Genomic DNA, 21,634 nt, shown 5'->3' on the forward strand with positions numbered 1-21,634 from the left:
AACATTTAATAATTTATTGGTAAAAAACTTTATTACGAATGCAAAAGATATTACAACCAAGTTGCAGTAGTGAGTTTGCAATCAATTAACTAATTATTACGAGTATCTCTATCCATCTTATCAAAGCAACCTTGAGGACTATGGACCTAGTGACTGAAGCTCCAACAAATCCAAATAAACAGACAAAATCACTATTTTCTCTTATTCATTCAATTCGCCAATCTCGGAGTCACACCATAAGATGTACCGAGACTTCACTCTTCTTGTCATATTTTACTCGATGTTTATGAGCATTCATTGATATAGTCATTTCATGAGCTCAATCCTCCAAGTTCATCTTGTAACGAGAAAGGTCAATTATTATGTTATACATTTCTTGATACATATGAGCTCTAAGCATTGTTGCCTCCCCAACGAAAGATTATTTTGTACGTACTTACTACGAAAGTACGCGCAATCAATCGGTTTTAGAATCAAGCCTTAGTTAAGTGAACATTGACCTACTTTCAGGAAGTTAGGATTATGTGTATGTGAATCCCTTTCCGCTCAGATCATATCTCTAGCTCCCAAGATATAAGTATTTAGGCATCAATATCTAGCCATTAACAAATGAGTCAAAGAAACCGGTAATACAATATAGAAGTCCATGATCAATCATGATTTAGATCAAGTCTTAATGTGACCACCATAGCGACCACGCTTAGTGTGTCGTAACTGTGCTTAAACAAACACATCAACAACCAAAGTCTATCCACGCCGTACACAGACCAACCGTGTAGATTACTCCCCCCAAGTGATCAACTTTTCACTTGTGTTCCACATATATGATTTTAGATCAAGCTATCCAGGCATAGATCAATCACTGGCAATGTTTTAGCTCACCTCCCGAACTTAGATGCCCAACATGTAATTTTGTTTAATACGGAGGCTATTGAAGATAGTTGTTATTGATTTTAACTACAAAATGTTGTCAATGGTGCCCACAAGAAGAGTAGTAGTCTTTACATATGTACATTTGAATGTAATAAAGTCTCACGAAGACTCTTGCTTGTAACTGCTGAATTATTAATCAAAGTTGAAACGTTCATTCATTCTTCTTTGTCTGTTTGAAGCTTTATGATATACTATAGTCTTTAATCCTTAAACAAACCTAACAACATATGAAGAGACAAATGTAGATTTGCATGAACAAACTCTTCATGGTTTGCTTAAAATTGCATATTTCACAATCTAAGGATCAAAGGACTATTGATCTCAGTACGATTGTTAGGAGAATCTATGATGTCTGGTTATAGGGTATAGAGAGTTGGAGACTCCATAGTTCTTCTAGGTATCTTCTTGTAATATACAAACTTTTGCAACGCTCGACTTGTGAATTTGAATAAAATAAAATAGTTTTATTTATTCTTGTTGCACATGATACGTCCTTAAATTTTAAATATCTTGGTAGCTTGCAAAAGAGTTTTATTTTGAATCAAATTCAAGTTTTATTTTAAATCACTTCATCTTCTCCATGCGTTTTCCTGCAAAAGAGTAACAAAGGATAAAAAAAAAAATCTAATCTCCTCCAAGCTAGCTTGCTCGGCCATCATCACCGATCCTCTTCACTTGCACCCGACCTCAACCTCTTCTTCCTTTCTCCTCATCGAGCGTCATCATCCTCCAGCCGAGCTCTCCACCGCGCGCGCGCCACCAAGAGGAAGAGCGAGGCCGCCGTGCACCACCGGGACGTCGGAGCAAGGGGAAATCACCGGGAAGAGGATGAGGAAGCAGTGGGTGAATGATATTTCGCTGATTCGGTGAGAAATTTCATCTCCTTGGTTTGAATTGAAAACTAGGGTTCATAGCTCAAATATTGGGGGTTTTTGATCCGAGCTAAAATCAGTGGAATTTATGGGTTTTATTTGGTTGTTGGACTTGATTAATGATGTTCCTAGCTCGGATTTGTGTAATTGAGTCGATTTTTTTTTAGCTCGCTGTGAACAGCCTCTGTAAATTGACGTGGACAGTTCGGTACCGATTTAATTTAGATTTGTTGATATTTTTCCTGGATAATAGACGTTATGAGATTTCTAAAATGACCAAGAACGTGTAAATCCGTTGAGAATTGAGTGAGTTATGAATTTTTGAAAACAGGGAATTGAAGCTGGAAATTATGAACGTGTGTTTGAATTTTTGGCCGAATTTTGCTAGTGAACGAGGATTTATGGCTGATCCGTGAGGTTTTGTTTTTTCTTAAGGTGTTTTGTTGATCATGAGACGTTTATGAGGTTGTTAAATGTTTGGGTAATGCTTGAGAGGCATGGTTTGATTTTGTTGGAATTTGTGATTTGTTGAGGTTGTGATTTGGATTTGAAATTAAATTTCGAAATGGATTTGAATTAGTCCGGATTTTTTTAATCGAGTATGTTTCCGGGCTCGTTGGATTGTCTCGAGAAATTTAGTTTTGATTTGAGAAAATGGATTTGATTGGATGACTCGAGAGTTGAATTTCGAAATCGATGAGTAATGTTTGAGATTGATTGTTCGTTCGGGCTCGGGTTTTTGAGATTTGAATTTATGACGAGTCTAAAAATTTTATGACAACTCTAGAAAATTTTGTGACAAGTCTAAATTTTTATGACGAGTCTAGAAATTTTATGACAAGTCTAAAGATTTTGTGACAAGTTAGTTGGATTCGTGTTTGGTTGTTGACTTGGTTGGGCTCGGGTTTTTGAGTCGAGATGTCGGATTTGGAATTTTGGAATTTGATAGGAGTTTAAATTTAAGGAATTAACTCGATGTCGGATTCCGCAGTTTGATGACAGATTTGGACGGACGAGCGGGAACTGGACGAGTCAAAGGCGACGAAGTCGGATTTTGAAGTTTTCAAAGAAAAAGAGTTATCGAAATTAAAGCTCGATTAACTCATGTTAGTTCTTTTGACGTTTCTACAAGTGTCAAGTGTCACGGAGAGCGTGAAAATCAAGACATCGCTGGAAGTCGTCGAACTTTCTGTCGAGCTATTCCAGGTAAGTGAGGAGACATAAGTCAACTACTTACCAAGGGAATAACCTTGTTTGTTTGTGCATTTATTTGTTAGTAAACAAGAGTAGGAAAAGCCTTAAAAGACACAGACACCAGAGATTAAGCCTTCGGCCACTCTTTATGTAAAACTTAGTTCGGGTTTTACCCGTAGGTTCAAACGCTAACTTGAACCAGCCACGTTGCTACCTTGTAATAGTTAGATCCCTTTTGCTAACCTTAGTGAGTAGGTTAGATCAGGGGTGACAGGAAAGCACAGTGGACTCTCGGATTCGAGCCGATGGTAGAAGTACCGGGAGTTATGTCCCGAGTCTTCAACTTAAAATTTAACGAGCTAAACTAAAGTAAAACAGTAATTCTTTCGGGATTTACCCCGAGACGCTCTCCTGTTTGTGTTTAGTCGTGTACTCTATATGCTAGAGTACCCAAACTTTAATTGAACTGTTGTCGATAGTACCACGAGTGTACGGACTCGGACTGCTGGCAGAGGGGCCCCACGGGCGGCATGATCAACCCCTGCTAAGCGCATATCCACATACCCACAGAGCGTATGCGTGACCTATTGTCCACGTACCCACGGGCGTATGTGTGAGTGCATTTAACGCATATCTGCATACCCACAGAGCGTATGCGTGACCTATTGTCCACGTACCCACGGGCGTACGTGTGAGTGCATTTAGGTCCACGTACCCACGGGCGTACGTGTGAGACATCATCCATGTACCCACGGGCGTGCAGGAGATGGATTGCGTTGATGTATATGGTACTATTAGTGGATCCCAGACAAACGATAAAACTTTAGGCCAGCGGAAGACTGCAGCTCGAAGTCTGAAGTTGGTCTCTTGTTGTTCTGAAGGTTATAGCAGAAAGGTGTATAACCTTACGGAGCAACAAGTGTTTGCATCTTGCATTCTTCTGTGTTTGTTTGCACGTCACATGGCTTTGCATTAGTTGTTTTCCTTTCATAGGTTAGACTCCCGCTTACTGAGTCAATCGACTCATAGTTTTATAACCCTTGGTAATGTAGATAAGGGAAAAGCTTGTAAGCGGGAAACGAGATCGAAGACCGAGACCGAGCGCGTATTGCCTTGACCTATGGGCTATGAGGTTTCTTAACCGAGGGTTAGTGTCTTTTGTTAAAACGTTCCGGAACGTATTTGTATAGGAGTCGCTATAAGACTCTAAGTTATAAAAGCGAAAAATTTCCCCGGATTTTCGCAAACTATTTTAATATATAAAAGTATTATGATCTATTGTTTAATATGTATGATATGAGAGTTGATCGGTCGCGGCTCGTGGGCGAGCTGTCGCTCGCTGGTCGTGACATATTTTGTGGTATCAGAGCCCCAGGTTTAGCCGTTTCTGTAGACTTGGGATACGTGTTCTCGGTATAGGTCAAGAGTATGCCATGTGATAGTGTTGTGCTTAGATTCGAACTGTGTAGAGATAGGTTCGACTTGATGCAGGATGAGTTGCTAGAAGTTAGATCTCTCCTCCCCGATGAGATTTGTATGTACCGCGATGCGGTGAAGCAAATTCTTTCGACCGTAAGTACGTTCAGTGTCGTGAGAGGCACCACCACGTAGGGCCGGTGGATCGGTTTCACTAGTGAGTGGATGAGTGTCGTTTCGACGTTTCATTGCTTCCGTGCAAGTATCGCGATGACCCCTCCTTATTGGCCAACGTTGAGTCGATGGACTCGTTTCACCGCTGACGGCAATGTCAGCCGATATTGGAAGATGTTCCAAAAGGTGTTACAATACACGTTCGGGGCCATGGGAGAGGGACGAGTGGGAGGAGCAAGCTTACAGATTCTACCAGCTCGGTTTGAATCGGTTGTCCGATATGGAGATTGATTTGTCCAAAAGAGTGTGGACCGGTGCCCGATGTGCTCGAGGATAGACTCTAGCGAAGTATCGAGTATTGAGAGTTGTGTGTAGAGCTCTAATATCCGATGCTGGAATTTGATTGTCCCTCGTTCGTTGTCTTACGAATGCAGACCGAGTTCCTCGTCGTGACACGATGTGGTATATGAGTACCTTACCCCCGATGATTGCTTTTCCGGTGGTTGTTCCGCATGATGACGAGAGGATTGACTGTGACGAGGGAGATTCCGAGGAGAATCCCGCTGAGCCTCCGGCACACCCAGCTGCGTAGATGTTTGCTTGTCAACCACGAGAGTGGTTGCTTTTTGTGTGTAACGAGAGAACTAGCGTTTTGTGTTTAAGTCTCTCGTTGGACTAGGCCTGGATAGGCTAGTCCATATTGGTTATGCATTCTCGTTATGGTTGATTGTGATGCTCAACCATGCCCATCCTCTTATATGTGAAAATAAGAAGGAAGTAGGGTCTAGACGAGGTACGTCTAATGTCGAGAATGATTCAGTTGCGGATCTCACAGAGATTAGACGTATCCTGAAAAATTTGAGTTGACGCTACTCGATGAGACGAGCATAAAGAGCGTCAAAATCAAGCTATTCTCAATGGATAGAGCAGCATAACCGCACGATTGCGAATGTCTTGACGAGATTGAACGCGACACCCCAACCAAACCCTGAACCTCCAACTTAGGACGAACGACGAGAGAAGCCACCACAAGTGCATGTGGATCCTCCGGAAGAATTGAACTTCCAAATACCAGACGTCGATCCTCCGATAGGTGAGCCGGTGTACGAGAGGTTTCGAAAACAGAAGCCTTCGACCTTTGATGGCAACGTCGATCCGGCTGCAGCTGAGAACTGGCTTAAGAAGATCCAACAGATTTGTAGCTAATGTAGCTGGCGGACACAGAGAAAGTGGCATGTGCCGTAAACCAACTGGAGGATGAGACCAGGAGTTGGTGGGAGATAGTGGCGTCATACGAGGATGTTCAAACAATGACGTTGGTACACTTCCTTAATCTGTTTCAGGGAAAGTACTTAAGCAAAGCCAATTTATCGAACACGGTATGTGAGTTCATGACCTTGAGCCAAGGTTCGATGTCTGTCGCGGGTTTGCAAAACCGGAAGAAAGGATCCCAGCCTCGAAAGACCAATCGAAGGCTAATGCGAGGATGTTCTCTATACGTGAAGAGGAAGTTTGAGCTGGATCATCCACCGTCGTTGCAGGAAGAAATTCTCGTAACTGTTTGTGACGGTTACGCTTTTCGGAAGTAAATATCAATCGATGTATTGGTATGAGAAGGTGTCGATTTATGTCCAAAATTGGACACTGAAAGCAAACTTGATCGAATTGGAAATGGTAGATTATGATGTGATCCTTGGAATGGATTGACTAGGTAACTACTATGCTCTCATCGATTGCCGGAGGAAGTCGGTTTTGTCAAAAAAAAAACCCAAGACTTGAACCGTTCCAGTTCCAAGGTTCTTCTCGGAAATCAAGTTTTCCGGTTATATCGGCGCTAAAGGTTGTGAAGATAATGCATCAAGGATGCATGAGATATCTTACGAGTGTGATAGATGTCATGAGGGCAGCTAAATCAAAGCCGTAAGACATCCCTGTCGTGAGAGACTTCATCGATGTCTTTCCAGAAGACCTGCTTGGTCTACCTCGTGATCGAGAAATTGAGTTAAACATAGAACTCATTCCAGGCACAGCTCCGATATCGAAAGCTCCATATCGTATGGCTCCAGCAGAATTGAAAGAACTCAAGATGCAACTACAAGAGTTGCTTGACAAAGGGTTCATACGACCAAGCCATTCGCCTTGGGGAGCGCCAGTCTTGCTCGTTAAGAAAGCAGATGGTTCTCTACGGCTCTATATTGACTACCGTGGATTGAACCAAGTGACGATCAAGAACAAGTATCCGTTGCCGCGGATCGACGATCTTTTTGATCAACTATCAGGGGTGACAGTGTTCTCGGATATTGACTTGCATTCGGGATACCATGAGCTGAAGGTTCGAGATGAAGACATCCCGAAAACTTCTTATCGTACTCGATATGGTCATTATGAGTTCTTAGTTATGTCGTTTGGATTGACTAACGCGCCGGCAGCGTACATGAACCTGATGAACCGAGTATTTGAGGACTTTCTGGATAAGTTCGTGATCGTGTTCATCGACGACATTCTAATCTACTCGAAAACTAACGAAGAGCATGAGCAACATCTGGAACTAGCGCTAAGCAGGCTGAGGGAAAAGCAACTATACGCCAAGTTTTCGAAGTGTGAATTTTGGCTGGAGCGTGTAGTATTCCTTGGCCATGTTGTCAGTAGCGCTGGTATCATGGTAGATCCTGCTAAAGTGGAAGCCGTGAGGCAGTGGAGTCAGCCAAAGACAGTCAGTGAAATAAGGAGTTTCTTGGGTCTTGCTGGCTACTATAGGATGTTTGTGGGAGGATTCTCTAAGTTGCCCATGCCCCTAACTCAACTAACCTGTAAAGGACAGAAGTTCCTTTGGACCGAGACATGTGAGAAGAGCTTTCAAGAGCTGAAGAACAGGCTGACAACCGCCCCAGTGCTCACCATTCCACAAGGAGTTGATGGATTCACTATTTACTGCGACGCGTCTAAGCAAGGTTTGGGCGCTGTTTTGATGCAACATGGGAAGGTCATTGCTTATGCCTCGCGATAGCTGAAGGATTACGAGACCAGGTATCCTACCCATGATCTAGAGCTTTCTGCTGTAGTGTTTGCACTCAAGTTATGGCGACACTACCTGTACGGAGTCCATTGTGACATCTATACAGACCACAAAACGTTAAAGTATCTCTTCACTCAGAAGGAGTTGTATATGCACCAAGGACGTTGGATGGAACTCCTGAATGACTATGACTTTGATTTGCATTATCATCCTGGTAAGGTAAATAAAGTCGCAGATGCGCTTAGCCGCAATTCTGTAGCGTCCTTAGCAAGTTTAGTTGAAACATCTCTTCAACTGAAGGACGATGTTCAGCAGCTAGAACTTCAGCTGATCACTGGGAGATTAGCTGCTCTCAGCGTACGTCCGATGTTGCTGGAACAGATCAAGGATGGTCAGTACGCAGATGAATACCTTCTTGGGAAAGATGTTTGAGGCTCAAAATGGTAAAGATGGTGACTTCAAGTTGGATGAGAACGAGGTTCTAAGGTGCAATGGAAGAGTTTGTGTACCATCCAACAAGGAAGTCGGAAAGCAATTGATGGTAGAAGCTCACGGGACATCCTATTCGGTACATCCAGGTGTGACAAAGATGTATCAAGACTTGAAAAAGGTTTATTGGTGGCCAGGAATGAAGAGAGATGTAGCTGAATTTGTTCAAAAGTGCCTAACTTGTCAACAAGTTAAGGCAGAGCATCAAAAAACCAGCTGGACTGCTGCAACCACTTGAGATTCCACAGTGGAAGTGGGAGCAGATAACGATGGATTTCGTGTCAGGTTTGCCAAAAACCACAGCTGGTCATGACTCAGTCTGGGTCATTGTCGACAGATTGACCATATCAGCTCATTTTCTGCCCATCAAGACTACTCACACTGTGGATAAGCTCGCTGAACTCTACACAAAAGAGATTGTTCGTCTACATGGAGTTCCCAGCTCAATTGTCTCTGACCGTGATGCTCGTTTTACATCCAAATTTTGGAAGATTGTACAACAGCATTTGGGGACGCGACTGAAATTCAGCACTGCATTTCATCCCCAAACTGACGGCCAGAGTGAACGCACGATCCAAGTGTTAGAAGATATGCTCCGAGCGTGTGTTTGGAGTTCCACGGCTCGTGGAGTCGTTATCTTCCCTTGGTCGAGTTCTCGTACAACAACAGTTATCAAGCGACCGATTGGGATGGCACCCTATGGAGCTCTTTATGGACGAAAGTGTCGCTCTCCAGTTCATTGGGATGAAGCTGGTGAGAGCGAGTTCATCGAGCCTGAATTGCTCGAGCAGACCACCGAAGCGATCAAGAAAATACAAGCTTGGATGAAGACATCACAAAGTCGTCAGAAGAGCTACGCAGATAAGCGTAGAAGACCTCTAGAGTTTTAGGCAGGAGAGAAGGTCTTTTTGAAAGTTTCTCGATGCGTGGTGTCATGAGATTCGGGAAGAAAGGAAAGCTCAGCCCGAGATACATTGGACCTTTTGAAATTCTGGAACGAGTAGGCAAGGCAGCGTATCGCCTAGCCCTACCGCCGTCTATGTCCAACCTTCATGATGTGTTTCATGTATCGATGTTGCGGAAATACATATCTGATCCTTCACATGTACTTCAAGATCAAGAGGTTGAAATTTCCCCTGACATCAGATATGAAGAACCAGCTGTTCAAGATCAAGAGAAAGAGAGATTATTTTGTGCATTGATGTGTGAAGATACTTGCCAAAAGAAAAAGAGGATACAAATTTTCTCTACAAGGAAAGAGGGATTTCGGCCAAAGCAAGAGAGAAAGGAAAAGAGGAAACAAATCCAAGGCCTTCTAGAAGCACCCTTGGTCGTGTGACATAGGAGGAAGAAGGGCAATATTTGCTCATGAATATGTGATATTCTATAGAAGAGGAAACTACCTTTTTGAAGGTAATCTCTCTCCTATATCTAGGGTCCTCATTCTCATTGTTTCTCATCCCACACAATTTAGAGATTGAGAACTTCTCTCTCTAGACATTGCCGCCCCTCTCTCCCTCTTTCTCTAGCTCCTTTCGTTTTTGTTTTGGCACCTAGGTCTACATTTGACCTAGTGTTTTAGCTCTTCGACTCTAAGACTTATTCTTGATTCGTCGTGTTTAAAAGTGCCCACACACTTATTCCTTCTTACCTCGAGTGATTTATGTGATATAAACTTTCGTGGTTACTCGAGTTCCCGAAGAATTAAGAAAGACGAGCTGCATGGGGAGACAAGCGATTCAAACTCCACAAGCTTCTCAACGATCAAGCTTCATCAAGGTTAATAAACGTGTAATCACTTTTAGATAGTTTTAATAATAACATGCGCTTGCTCTTTGTCTAGGTTAGTAAAATCGTTTTACTTGTTTAAAAGAAAATTTTTATTTTCCGCCGCTTTCTAGAAGCGTTAAATCTTTTCTTAACCCTAGATCAATTCCAACACAAAACAACCCACTAATTAATAAGGCTAATAAATTAAAATTTCTAATTCAGTAATCATTTATAGCATTATCTTCAGTGGGCAATATTCCTAATAGAGAGCAGCATCGGTACCAACCCGATGAATAAATTAAGCAAGAGTAAAGAGCAAATGTTGCTCAATTCGTTACACCAATCTTGTGAAGAATAATGGCATATTTGATGCTCAGTTTGACAATAGGTTATTGACCCTTGGCAGGCTATCCTTCCTCGCTGCCTTCAGTGATCTCTGTTGGATCCTCTATGGCATGGTTTAATTTGGCAAAACAATTTTGTTTAAGTTGTTCAAGACAAGCTGCAAGAAGTTGTTGAAGACCTGAGTTATTTAAAGTCACTTTTCTCTCGTGCAAATATAACTGGAAATATCATGTTTCTAGTTATGCATATTTTTGTGAGATATTCTCGGATATTTGGTTTTCGAGAATAACAGATTCGCGAGAGATTTGGTGATAATCAAATAAAGCTCTTTGTAGGTCGAATTAGGTTGATCACTTTTCTGTGAGGAAACCTCATGCCGCCTTAAATCTTGAACTAGTCTCTCTAACTTGGAGCTCCTCATCGAAAACTAGCTCTTGGTGCTTGCAATTGATGTATCTTTATTTGTGCAGATTTTGTATGTGCGTGTTTTTTCGCATTGACGTGCTTGTCAATCTTCGGGAGATGATTGGGTGAAAGAGAGAGAAAGTCTATGATCCAAGGGAAGCTTAGATTTCCATCCATTAGAGAAGTCAAAGAAAAAGGTGTTTGAGATGGAGTAATGAAATCTAAATCATGTACATTTGATTATTGAGATAGTGGATTGCTTTTCACCACCAGACGTACCAGCTCCCATGAGTAGGTTCTTTAACACCGAACAAGATTACCAAATCTCTTGTGTCTTTTATTGCTTTCTGTTTGATTTCTTGTTTGATTGTTGATTTCATTAATAATGCTAAAACCATCAGTTATTCAACAAGTTGTTTCACCCACTAGTTGAACAATCATTTTAAAACACGTCGAGTAATTTCAATCTCCTTGACAAGCTCAAACTTCGAGGGAAGAGTATAGACACAAGTACATTTCTCGCAAAAAAAATATTTATCACATGAGGAGAGAATTTAAAGCACTGGTCACAAACAAACACCTTCATGTAGTTAGGAGAATTAGGATCTGCAATATTCTTAGGCAGATTAACAATACTCACGAACCAACTGCACATAATCACTACTACAAAATACGTAATAGAAGTCGCTATATTTGCGTTACTCATACTTTTGAGCGACGCCCAAAGCATTTCTGCCAAAGTTGATGTGTCAGGTTGTGGGTGGGCCATCTAGAATTAACAGCGTGTCGCGTGAAATTAAAGTGACGCCAGGTTGTGTCGCTTGGCTATAAAGCGACACCATCTATGAAAATTCGCACGATAATTCAATTGGCCGTCGTTTAACATTAAACATACGCGTAAAAAAACCGCGGTTCAATTAGAACAAGAAATGTGGACATGGTGTCGCTTTTTTTTCTTCACGACACCGCAAGTCTTAGGTGTCGCTTAATTAAAAAGCGACGCCCCACTCCTATTTTTTTTAGCAAAATAAAAGTTGCGATTCAAAGTATAACCCTTCCTTCGTGTTTCTTCTTCATGATCCCTGGTTCCTTGTTGAAAAAAAACCCCGACCATAATCTCAATAAACTCTATTTTCAACCATGTTGTCAATGGCGCCTACAAGAAGAGTCTGATGAAGACTCTTGCTTGTAACTGCTGAATAATTAATAAAAGTTGAAACATTCATTTATTCTTCTTTGTCTGTTTCAAGCTTTATGATAAACTATATTCTTTAACCCTTAAACAAGCCTAACAACATATGAAGAGACAAATGTAGATTTGCATGAACAAACTCTTCATGGTTTGCTTAAAACTCCATATTCACAATCTAAGGATCAAAGGACTATTGATCTCAGTACGATTGTTAGGAGAATCTATGATGTCTGGTTATGGGGCATAGAGAGTTGGAGACTCTATAGTTCTTCTAGGTATCTACAGAAGGTACTGAATTGACCAGTGCACTTCTAGAGACAGAATAAGAACAAACCATTTAACCTCTTTGGTCTCGAAGTCACTACATATGAATTACATCATGTTCACCTCAATCCTGAAATAAGACATGTCATTTCATAGCTTACGTATTCTCATTTGAGAAAGTCAGAGTTCTAGATTCACTATGTGATATAGACAAAACCTATTGGTGAGGTACTAAGTTATGAAGATGTCATGAGTAACTTTGTGAAGATCTCATAGATATGAAATTCATGTCCAAGATTGCTGAAATGCAATGTATATCACTTCATGCTTTGTTCCTTGGAATGTGAATAAATGAACTGGCTAGTGTCCAAATTGAGTCATGATTCTTTTGGATGAATCAATGTGACTTGTTAGCTCCTCGTCAATACATTGTTTCTAACTTATTCACAAGAAACAAATGAGTTGAGGAAATAAAATCTAGAAGGGTAAAATGGTAATTTTGTAAATCCCATCTAGTTGATGATATTCATGAAGGGTAAACGTAAATAATATTCAATGGATCTACTCATTACAATTTAGTAGAATTCTTGAGTATAAAATATATTCATTTGAACCGAGAGATTTCAGTGTCTACGCTTTAGTGGAGTCACTTGACATTATACTAGAACTTGGAAAAGTTTTGTGAACTTTTGAGTCCAAGTATGCTAGCTCAACTTTTGTTCATTTGGCACCATGAGGTCACTACCACAAGTCTTCAGAGTAGGATTAGTTAAACATGAAAGCTAAGTCAAAACAAGTTCAAATGTTGAACTAGACAAGTTTTACGAAAATTGTCTAAATGGTAGTTTGTCTTTTTGACATGGGTTGGTATGAATGTCAATAAATAAGTTTTTTGACATTGGCATATGATGACAATGATATTAAGTCACATGGCCAACATCCTTTGATTGGGCCTTGAGGATTACATTTCATGGAATTTTATGTGAAAATTCTTAATAGGCTTTTCTTATGTTGTCATGAACAAATGAAGAAACATCTAGAAGCATGTTCTAAAAGCCCTTAATTTCGTGCACCATCATAGAAGAAAGAGAGATTATTTTGTGCATTGATGTATGAAGATACTTGCCAAAAGAAAAAGAGGAAACAAATTTCATCTAGAAGGAAATCAAGGGGGCCGGCCAAAGAGGGAGAAAACAAATGAGGAAACAAATCCAAGGACTTGGTGAATCATGTTGCACGTCTAAGGCAAGGAAGGGGAAACCAAATATTTGCTCATGAATATGTGATATTTAACAGAGAAGAGGAAACTACCTTTTGAAGGTAATCGTCCTCCTATAAATACCCCACCTCATTCACAATTCATAACACACAAGTTTTAGAGATTGAGAACTTCTCTCTCTAACCCTTTCCCGCCCACCCTCTCTCTATATCTCTTCTTGTCCTTTTTGTTTTGTCACCTAGGTCCTCATTAGACCTAGTGTTTTGTTTTAGCTCTTTGGCTAAAAGACTTGTTCTTGAGTCATAGTGTTTAAAAGTGCCCACACACTAAATCCCAACCACACTCAAAGACTCTAGTGGTAGAAACTTTCGTGGTTACTCACAGGTTAAAGAAAACTATTTGGAGAGGCTAGCTGCGTGGGGAAACGAACGTTTCAATCTTCCTAAGGCTTCTCAATGTTCAAGCACTATTCAAGGTTGGTACCGAGTAAAAACTAAATGTAGTTTTAAAATTTTAAATTTTAAATTATATGTTCATGCACTTTGTCAAGATTGTAAAAACGTTTTACGTGGTTTTAAGAAATTTTATATATTCCGCCGCTTGCTAGAAGCAATAAATCTTTTCTTAATCCTAGATATATTCAAACAAATGGTATCTGAGCTATGGTCAAAGTATAAGCATGTGCATATAATTTGAAATATGAGTTTGAAAATCGTTTTCATAATTTTACTCGAGTTATGGTTTTGCTAGAATTGTTATTTTAGATTTTTTTAATTTATTGCTCGTGTCTTTAATTTAAAAGTATGTTAATTTTCTACACCTTTGGGATGATATTAAAACACATTAGAACCAGTTCTAAAAGATTTTAACTTTTTCATAATCAAAATCACGTTTTGATAAGTTTGAGAAATTTCGGGTAATTTTGTGACAAGTAATATAGTCTTGCTTGCTTTGCTTATTTACTCGCTCGTCTTATTTTAGTTGTTATTATCTCTTATGCTATACTATTAACATGTTAATAAGACACATCTAAAAGACTTAATAACGCAATAAAACGATCTGTTACACTTAAATCGTTTGCACTTAAGTCCCGGCCGAATTTCTGTCCAAAATTCCTTGCTAGTACATATGTTAGATTTGAAGACATGAAATTTAAGACGTTATCTGAATCGCACGACTTTAATAGTTTAAATTGTCACATTGATTTTAAAAGTCGTTTAAAAGATGACTTCAGTAAACTTATTGATTAGAATAATGACTTAAAATATGTCTAAATAAATATTTTGAGTTACTAAAAAAATGACTTGAAAATCCTCTATGTTTCTAAGACGTTTTAATAGTTTAAGATGTCCACGTAGATATTTAAACAATTTCTAATGATTTTCTATATTTTCCATGTACGCAAAATACATGCTTAATTTTATTCAAATTCTATTTTTAAGAACGACTTCAAAACATTTAGTAAAAACAATAAAAATAAATTAATTAATAACTGTGTTTCAAGTTTCACCTCTCCAAACCGCATAGCGGTTCTTCTTCGTCTATGTTTTCCAGTTCTTTTTCTCTGTTTTCTTTCAATCTATATCGTTCCATCTTCTCCTTTGGTAATTGATTCTTTTTTTCAATTTTTTTTATCATTCCAAATTCTCATTTTTCTCTCTTAATCTTTATTTCATCTTTTCTGTTTGTATGATAAACCGCTTTAGACTTGAACTACAGACGCTAGGGTTTTGAAACTCTCCCCCTTCACCTCTAATTTCATTTTTTTTATTTAATTATTTTCACTCGATTATGTGTATTTGGACGGCCAAGAGGAAACGAGGGTCTAGGCCTCTCTCTCTCTCTCTCTCTCTCTCTATGCACTCGGTCTCTGCAATCTTTGTTGCGACACCACGGCTCCTCTAAGGCACAACCGCTTCTCCGCCTATGGCCACCAGTCTTTTGCCCACGACAGCCGCTCCTTCGCGCAACGACCGCACTGATCCTCCGAGACTAGGATTAATTGATTTTTTTTTAATATTTTCTCTCCTAGTTTGCTAATGTTAACCTAGATTTTTTTATGAAGTTTTGATGCCGCTCCTTCGCAACACCACCCTGACCACGCCAGTGGAATCCAACGTTGCCCCGACCGAACCCATTTCTTCGCCCAAGGTTGTTGACACTTAAGCTATTCTCTAAAGGTTTTTCTCCCCTTCTTTATGTGTGCTTAATTTCAATTTAATTTCGTGTGATCTGTGCACATTCTTGGCTGCAACATGTTTGTTTAAATGGAGTCTTGAGGGAATCAATTAGGAAGACGAGTATTGTAGAATTATATTCTCTCTTTAGCTGACCTTTTTTTAGGTGGTTTTCTTGGAGGTGATTGATTTTTTCTATTGTATTATGAATAAACTGCAATCAGAATTCAGAGCCTTAGTGGTATGATTTACACCCCTATATTTGGTTTGCAAGATTGTTTGTTTGTCTTTCTAAGAATATGATATTGCACATGGTTGTATTCCAGATGGGTGGGAATTCACAAAATCAATAATGGGAAGCAGGTGTTTGTTTTTTTATTAAAAAAAAAAAGATAAAGAGAGATGGAGTTTCAAGGAACAGAAGGCTCTCTATCTTTCTCTACAAAGGTAGCCACCTCAGAAGACAACAAATTTCTATATTAATATTCTATATTTCTTGTTCGTGCTTCTCAACAGGCCTTCCAACTTCTGACATCTGCATTGGTATCAGACTCTGGTTTCCCCATCAACTTCGACCTCCATCCTTTTCTTTATATGCAGGTTTGGTTTATATCTCTTTCGACTTCACTGAAAGGCTCTCTAGCAATAGTTAGAGGAGTCCACTCATCGATTCAAATGCATTTGAAAAGTATTCATGAAGACTAGGAGAGGTTTTTTCAGTAGTCCTCTATAATGGTAGTTCCGACCGGAGGCCGGCCCTATTAAATACCGGTCCTCCAAACAAACCATTCATTAATTATTTAATGCTATCGCACATGCTGTCTCACCTCTTATAAATTTTTTTTTCCTTATTATATTATTGACATTTGAATATGCTAGAGTTTGTTATTCTTATGTTTTTTTTGGCTCCGACCTGAGTAACATTTTCTTTTGTTTGGAAGAATGGTTTAGTATTGTATAATTATTCTTGTTATTGATAAGATCTATTGATTAACATTTCTCTGTTTTGCCTATGATGTTAGAACCATCCTGTTGTCCATCCATAGTCTATTTGGAGGTGATTTTTATTTTTTGCTACTTTCTTTTTGTTGTTTGTGTTTGAGTTTGTGAAGCCTTTTCCACCGAATCTTGGTGTTCATTGGTTTTATTTTGCATATCCAAACATTAGTTCTCCTTTGACCACAAGTAGCTCAACTTTGATACAATCAAGAAGCTAATAATTTAATAAATTAATTCTTCAAATTATTTCCAATGGAAATCGTTATATAAAAGTAGAAGTTATAAATGACGATGTATTTTTGGAATGGTGCAGAATATAAGATGGTTGAAAAGTTGTACAAGCTACCAAGTGCGCGCATAGATTGGAGATGACAATGGAAGGTTCAGATTCAAGATGTATGTGATGCTTATATTTGACCTCATGTTATGAATTTGAAGTACTTTGGTACGTATGTATTGCTGGAATGACATGTATGTGGTTACCATTGCTTTAATCTATAGAAATATACATTTTGTTACTTGGCTGATGTACAACACATTTACCAACAAGCATTGCAATATCTCAGCCATTGCTAAAGAATATATCAATTTTTTAAAAAATATTCCACGTCAACAATAGTTTTAAAATCAGATGAAGATGTGTATTAAAAAAGATCCATATAAGAAACGAAGAAACGTCTTCTTTGACAGCTCCATGTCATCACTTCTTCCTTATGTGGACCAGTTTTTAAGTAATTTTTTTATTATTATTTGAAGTTGTTTTTTCTTGAAGATCCGAGACATTTTTAAAACGTCTTCATAGATGTGTCCATGTAAGCATCTTTTTGCCTACGTGGAACTGTTTTTTAAGTCGTTTTTTAGAAATATGAAGTCATTTTACATATATATTTTGGAGACGTTTTTTAAACGTCTTAAAAGACATGGACTTTTTAAGTCACTCACATAGAGGTCGTTTTCTGGTACGACTTTATATGTTTTTCAAGTCACGCTTTCAACGTTTTAAAATGTAGTATTTGGGCTAAGAATACCTACTGTAAAAGGGACGTATCTCTGTGCTCGGAACTTGGATTTGAATGCTTCTTAAACTAAATTAAATGCCTATGAGTATACTTTCCAAAAAAGTTGGAATTAGCTCAATTGGACATTGTAGTCACCATCTACGGCATTTTTACTTCGAGGTGTTCCCAGCCCGGGATTCCAGGATTTCATGAAAATTTATTTTTTGAATACCGAATCCCGGATCCCACTCCAAGAGTTCTAGAACTCAAATGGAAAAATTTCCTTGAGCAAACATCTTTTTCTAAATGTTATAAACATAATGTGTGAGGTGAAAAGTTTTGATTTTTGAATAATTACTTGAAATTGAGTTTTGACAAAACTAGTTTGAATTTTGAAAAACCGTTTTCACTTTCAAACTTGAAAATATTTTGTCATCCAAATCAAATAAATTTTCAAAATGTTTTCAAAACTATATCTACATCACTTATGTTCAAAATCTATTTTCTCTTGAAAATTAAGTGGGAGGTCTCCTCGTAGACTAGTCGAAAAATGCAAGAAAAGTTGTGTAATCTCAAACTTCAAGTGTTCAAATGAGTTAAAAGTTCACACTTCCCTCATACACTTCCCTAGTAGAAAATATAGGAAAATGTTTGACTATGTACCTTGTGCCTTTATGCACTAACAGTGCTCTTCCTAGAAACATGACGATCTATTATTCAATTTCTAGAATTCCACTATATCGCTCTATAACTAGGAAATGTGTTTCCGGAACTTATAAGAGACGATGTGCCTACTCTAAAAACTAAGTGTGAGGGTTATACCTATTGTTTGCAACCCACGATCCCCAACACTAATGAAAAGTGCAATTGTCGCCAAACTAAGAGTCACCCTCGTGGCCCTCTCTTAAATGAGAGTACTCAATGGCACTTTGCACTGATCATTGCTCAAAGAAATACGTCCGAGAGTGAGACAATGAGACAAGGCCTCCCCTCGGTGGATTGTTTTTCAAAGTCGATCTTTTGGACTAACTGGTTGGTTACACACTTAGACTCAATCCCTAGTAATCCTCCCTCGAGGCCCTACAAAAGGATGTGAGTGATCAAACATTTTTATAAGGTGGCTAGTCAACTATGATGTATTGACATCTCGGCTATGCATTAATGATGAGTCATTTACTTATGAAAGGAGACTCTTTGCGGCCTTCCCTCGAAGGAGTAGAGTGTCATTTCGTTCATAACGCCTTTGGATTTTTCCTATCTTGTTCATCCTAAAAACTTAAACAAACTTAAATTCTAAACCAAAAGACTAATCATAAACTTGTTTCAACCTTTTCAGCATAATGTCTCTTAACCCTCTCTCAACCATCCTTTCCTCAAACAAACTCGAAGGCAAGAACTACGTAGACTGGAAACGTAACCTTGACATTGTCCTTACCGTTGACAAGCACAAATGGGTACTCACCACCCCGTGTCCTCTTCAGACGAATAATGATTCGACTCAAGATGACAAAGACACCTTGGCGGCCTGGCTCCACTCTGATGAGATTGCGAGGTGCTATATCTTAGCATCTGTGAACAATGTGCTACAATAGCAACATCGTGAGATTGAGACAGCCGCTGACATGCTCTACAATCTCCATGAGATGTTTGGAGGGCAAGGGCGTCAGGCCAAACAACAAGCAGTCAGACAGTTTATGAATTGTCGCATGAAGGCTCGGACTCTTGTCAGGGACCATATGATGCTGATCATTAGTTACCTGAATGAGATGGAACTCCTAGGATCCGAGATTCATGGGGAGACCAAAATAGATATGATCTTCGAAACTCTCCCCGAATCTTTTGATACCTTCAAGCTGAACTACTACATGAATAAGCTGGAGTACACTGTTACCGAGCTAATGAAGGAGCTTCAAACTGTTGAAGGTCTCACTAAGAGAAAGAGGAACCAATGAGAGGTACATGCTACTGAGCACAAAGCCTCCACGTCTGGATCTAAGAAGAGACCTCACAAGGCCGAGAAGAAGAATTGTCCTACCTACCTCAAAACAAAGGAAAATAGTAATGTACTTATTACCGAAACATGCTTAGTAGCTGATAATGTATCAACATGGATTCTTGACTCCGCTGCTAATAACCATATTTGTTGTTCCTTGACTGGTTTCAAGAAAACCAAAAGCTTAGAGGAAGGTGACTTCTCCTTCAGATGGAGTGATGGGAGCTCGGTGTCAGCAAAGGCCGTGGGATCAGTGACGCTATGTTTTGAAGATCAAAATTTAAACTTGAATAATGTTTATTTTGTTCCTTCCTTCAGAAAGAACTTGATATTCGTTGCTCGTCTTCATGAGCACGATTATTGTTTTAAGTTTATTAAGAATAGAATACGAATTTCTCTTTCCAATAATTCTTTCGTCACTGATGCATGTATGAAGACTGCTCTCTTTTACATTTATCCCATGTAACCTTTGCTTTTAGACACTGAAATAGATAATGATCTAGTTAGGGAGCCAAAGAGGATCAAACTTTCTGATTCCTCCGATCTAATAAAATCAACAAATCTCTGGCAGTTAAGACTTGGTCATATCAGTGTAGATAGGATTAATAGACTTGTGAGGGACGGTACACTCCAAGCCTCTGCAATATGTTCATTACCTACTTGTGAATCTTGTATAGTAGGAAAAATGACTAAGCGACCTTTCTCTGCTAAGGGTCGAAGAGCCACTGAGTTGTTGGAACTCGTACATTTTGATGTATGTGGTCCACTCAGTACACAGGCACGTGGAGGATACGAATGCTTTGTTACCTTCACCAATGATTACTCAAGATACGGTTTTGTCTAGTTTCTTTGACACAAATCCGAGACCTTTGACGTATTTAAAGTCTTTCGGGCTTTAGTGGAAAAGCAAACTCGCAAACAGATCAAAACCCTTCGATCTCATTGAGGTGGTGAATATATGTCTGGAGAGCTCGATGACTCTCTTAAAGAAGAAGGTATCGCTTCTCATCTTACAGCACCTAGCACACCTCAACAAAACGGAGTGTCAGAGAGAAGGAACCGAACTCTAATGGAGATGGTTAGACCAATGATGAGTTACTCATCACTCCCCCTTTCCTTTTGGGGATATGCCCTCGAAATAGCAGCTTACATTCTGAATCAAGTTCCGTCTAAAACGGTTCCCGGTACTCCTTATGAATGATGGACTGGCCGTAAAGTAAATCTAGGCCACAACCGAATTTGGGGTTGCCCTGCACTTGTGCTAAGGCAAAAGACTAGCAAGTTGGCTAGTAGGTTAGAATTGTGTCTGTTTGTTGGATATCCTAAGGAAACCAAAGGTTTCAATTCAATAGTCCATAGGACGACAAGACTTTCGTTACCACAAACGCTCGTTTCCTAGAGGAGGACTTTATGAAAGATGTAAAACCTAGAAGCAAAATTGTGCTTGAAGAAAAGTTGAGTGAGGAAGCTTCTACCTCATCTATAAGAACTATTCTTAGCCCAACTAAAACAAAACCAAACTCATTAGAATCTTGTCAAGTAGTACTTCGACGTAGTGGGAGGGTTTCTCAAAAACGTGACAAGTACATGTCTTACGGGGATACTCTCGTAGCCGTCTCTGACATGGATGAACCAGTTTCCTACATCCATGCAATGCACTCGATGTATGTCAACAAAGTCTGGAAACTTGTAGACCTTCCCGAAGGGATTAAACCCGTAGGGTGTAAGTGGATATACAAGAAGAAAATGAGTCTGGATGGGAAGGTCGAGACGTTCAAAGCACGACTAGTAGCTATGGGTTATACCGTAAATGAAGGTATTGACTATGAGGATTGTTGGAATCGATCTAGGGTTTAAGAAAATAATTAACGCTTCGGTAAGCGGCGGAATTTTAAAAATTTTCTTTTACAAGTAAAAACGATTTTTTACTAACCTAGACAAAAGAGCAAGTACACGTAATTAAAAACTATTATGAGCTAAGAAGTTTACTACCCTTTCTTGAAGCTTGATCTTTGAGAAGCTCTTAGAAAGTTGCAACGCTCGTCTCCCCTCGCAGTACGTCCCTCTTTCTTTCCTCAGCGTCTCGAGCAACCACGAAAGTTTCTATCACTAAATCATTCGAGAGAAAAGGAATTAGTGAGTGGGCACTTTTAAACACTACGACTTAAGAACGAGTCT

General features: G+C 39.3%; 1 long non-coding RNA gene across 11 annotated transcripts; it reads left to right on the forward strand.

The window, feature by feature from the left end:
• Positions 1–1,503: 1,503 nt before the first annotated feature.
• On the forward strand, positions 1,504–16,983 carry LOC149390326 (uncharacterized). Of its 11 annotated transcripts, XR_016300086.1 has the most exons (7): positions 1,504–1,799; positions 2,797–3,011; positions 10,680–13,764; positions 15,355–15,440; positions 15,983–16,066; positions 16,489–16,523; positions 16,779–16,983. It is a non-coding gene; the product is annotated as an uncharacterized LOC149390326 (long non-coding RNA). The 11 variants fall into 11 exon arrangements; XR_016300088.1 differs by lacking the exon at positions 16,489–16,523; XR_016300087.1 differs by lacking the exons at positions 1,504–1,799; positions 2,797–3,011; positions 10,680–13,764 and adding an exon at positions 13,774–14,893.
• Positions 16,984–21,634: the final 4,651 nt, after the last annotated feature.

The sequence above is a fragment of the Urtica dioica genome, chromosome 7, assembly GCF_054948205.1.
Source record: "Urtica dioica subsp. dioica isolate 48M chromosome 7, U.dioica_male_clone48M_v1_H2, whole genome shotgun sequence".
Taxonomy (NCBI): Eukaryota; Viridiplantae; Streptophyta; class Magnoliopsida; order Rosales; family Urticaceae; genus Urtica; species Urtica dioica.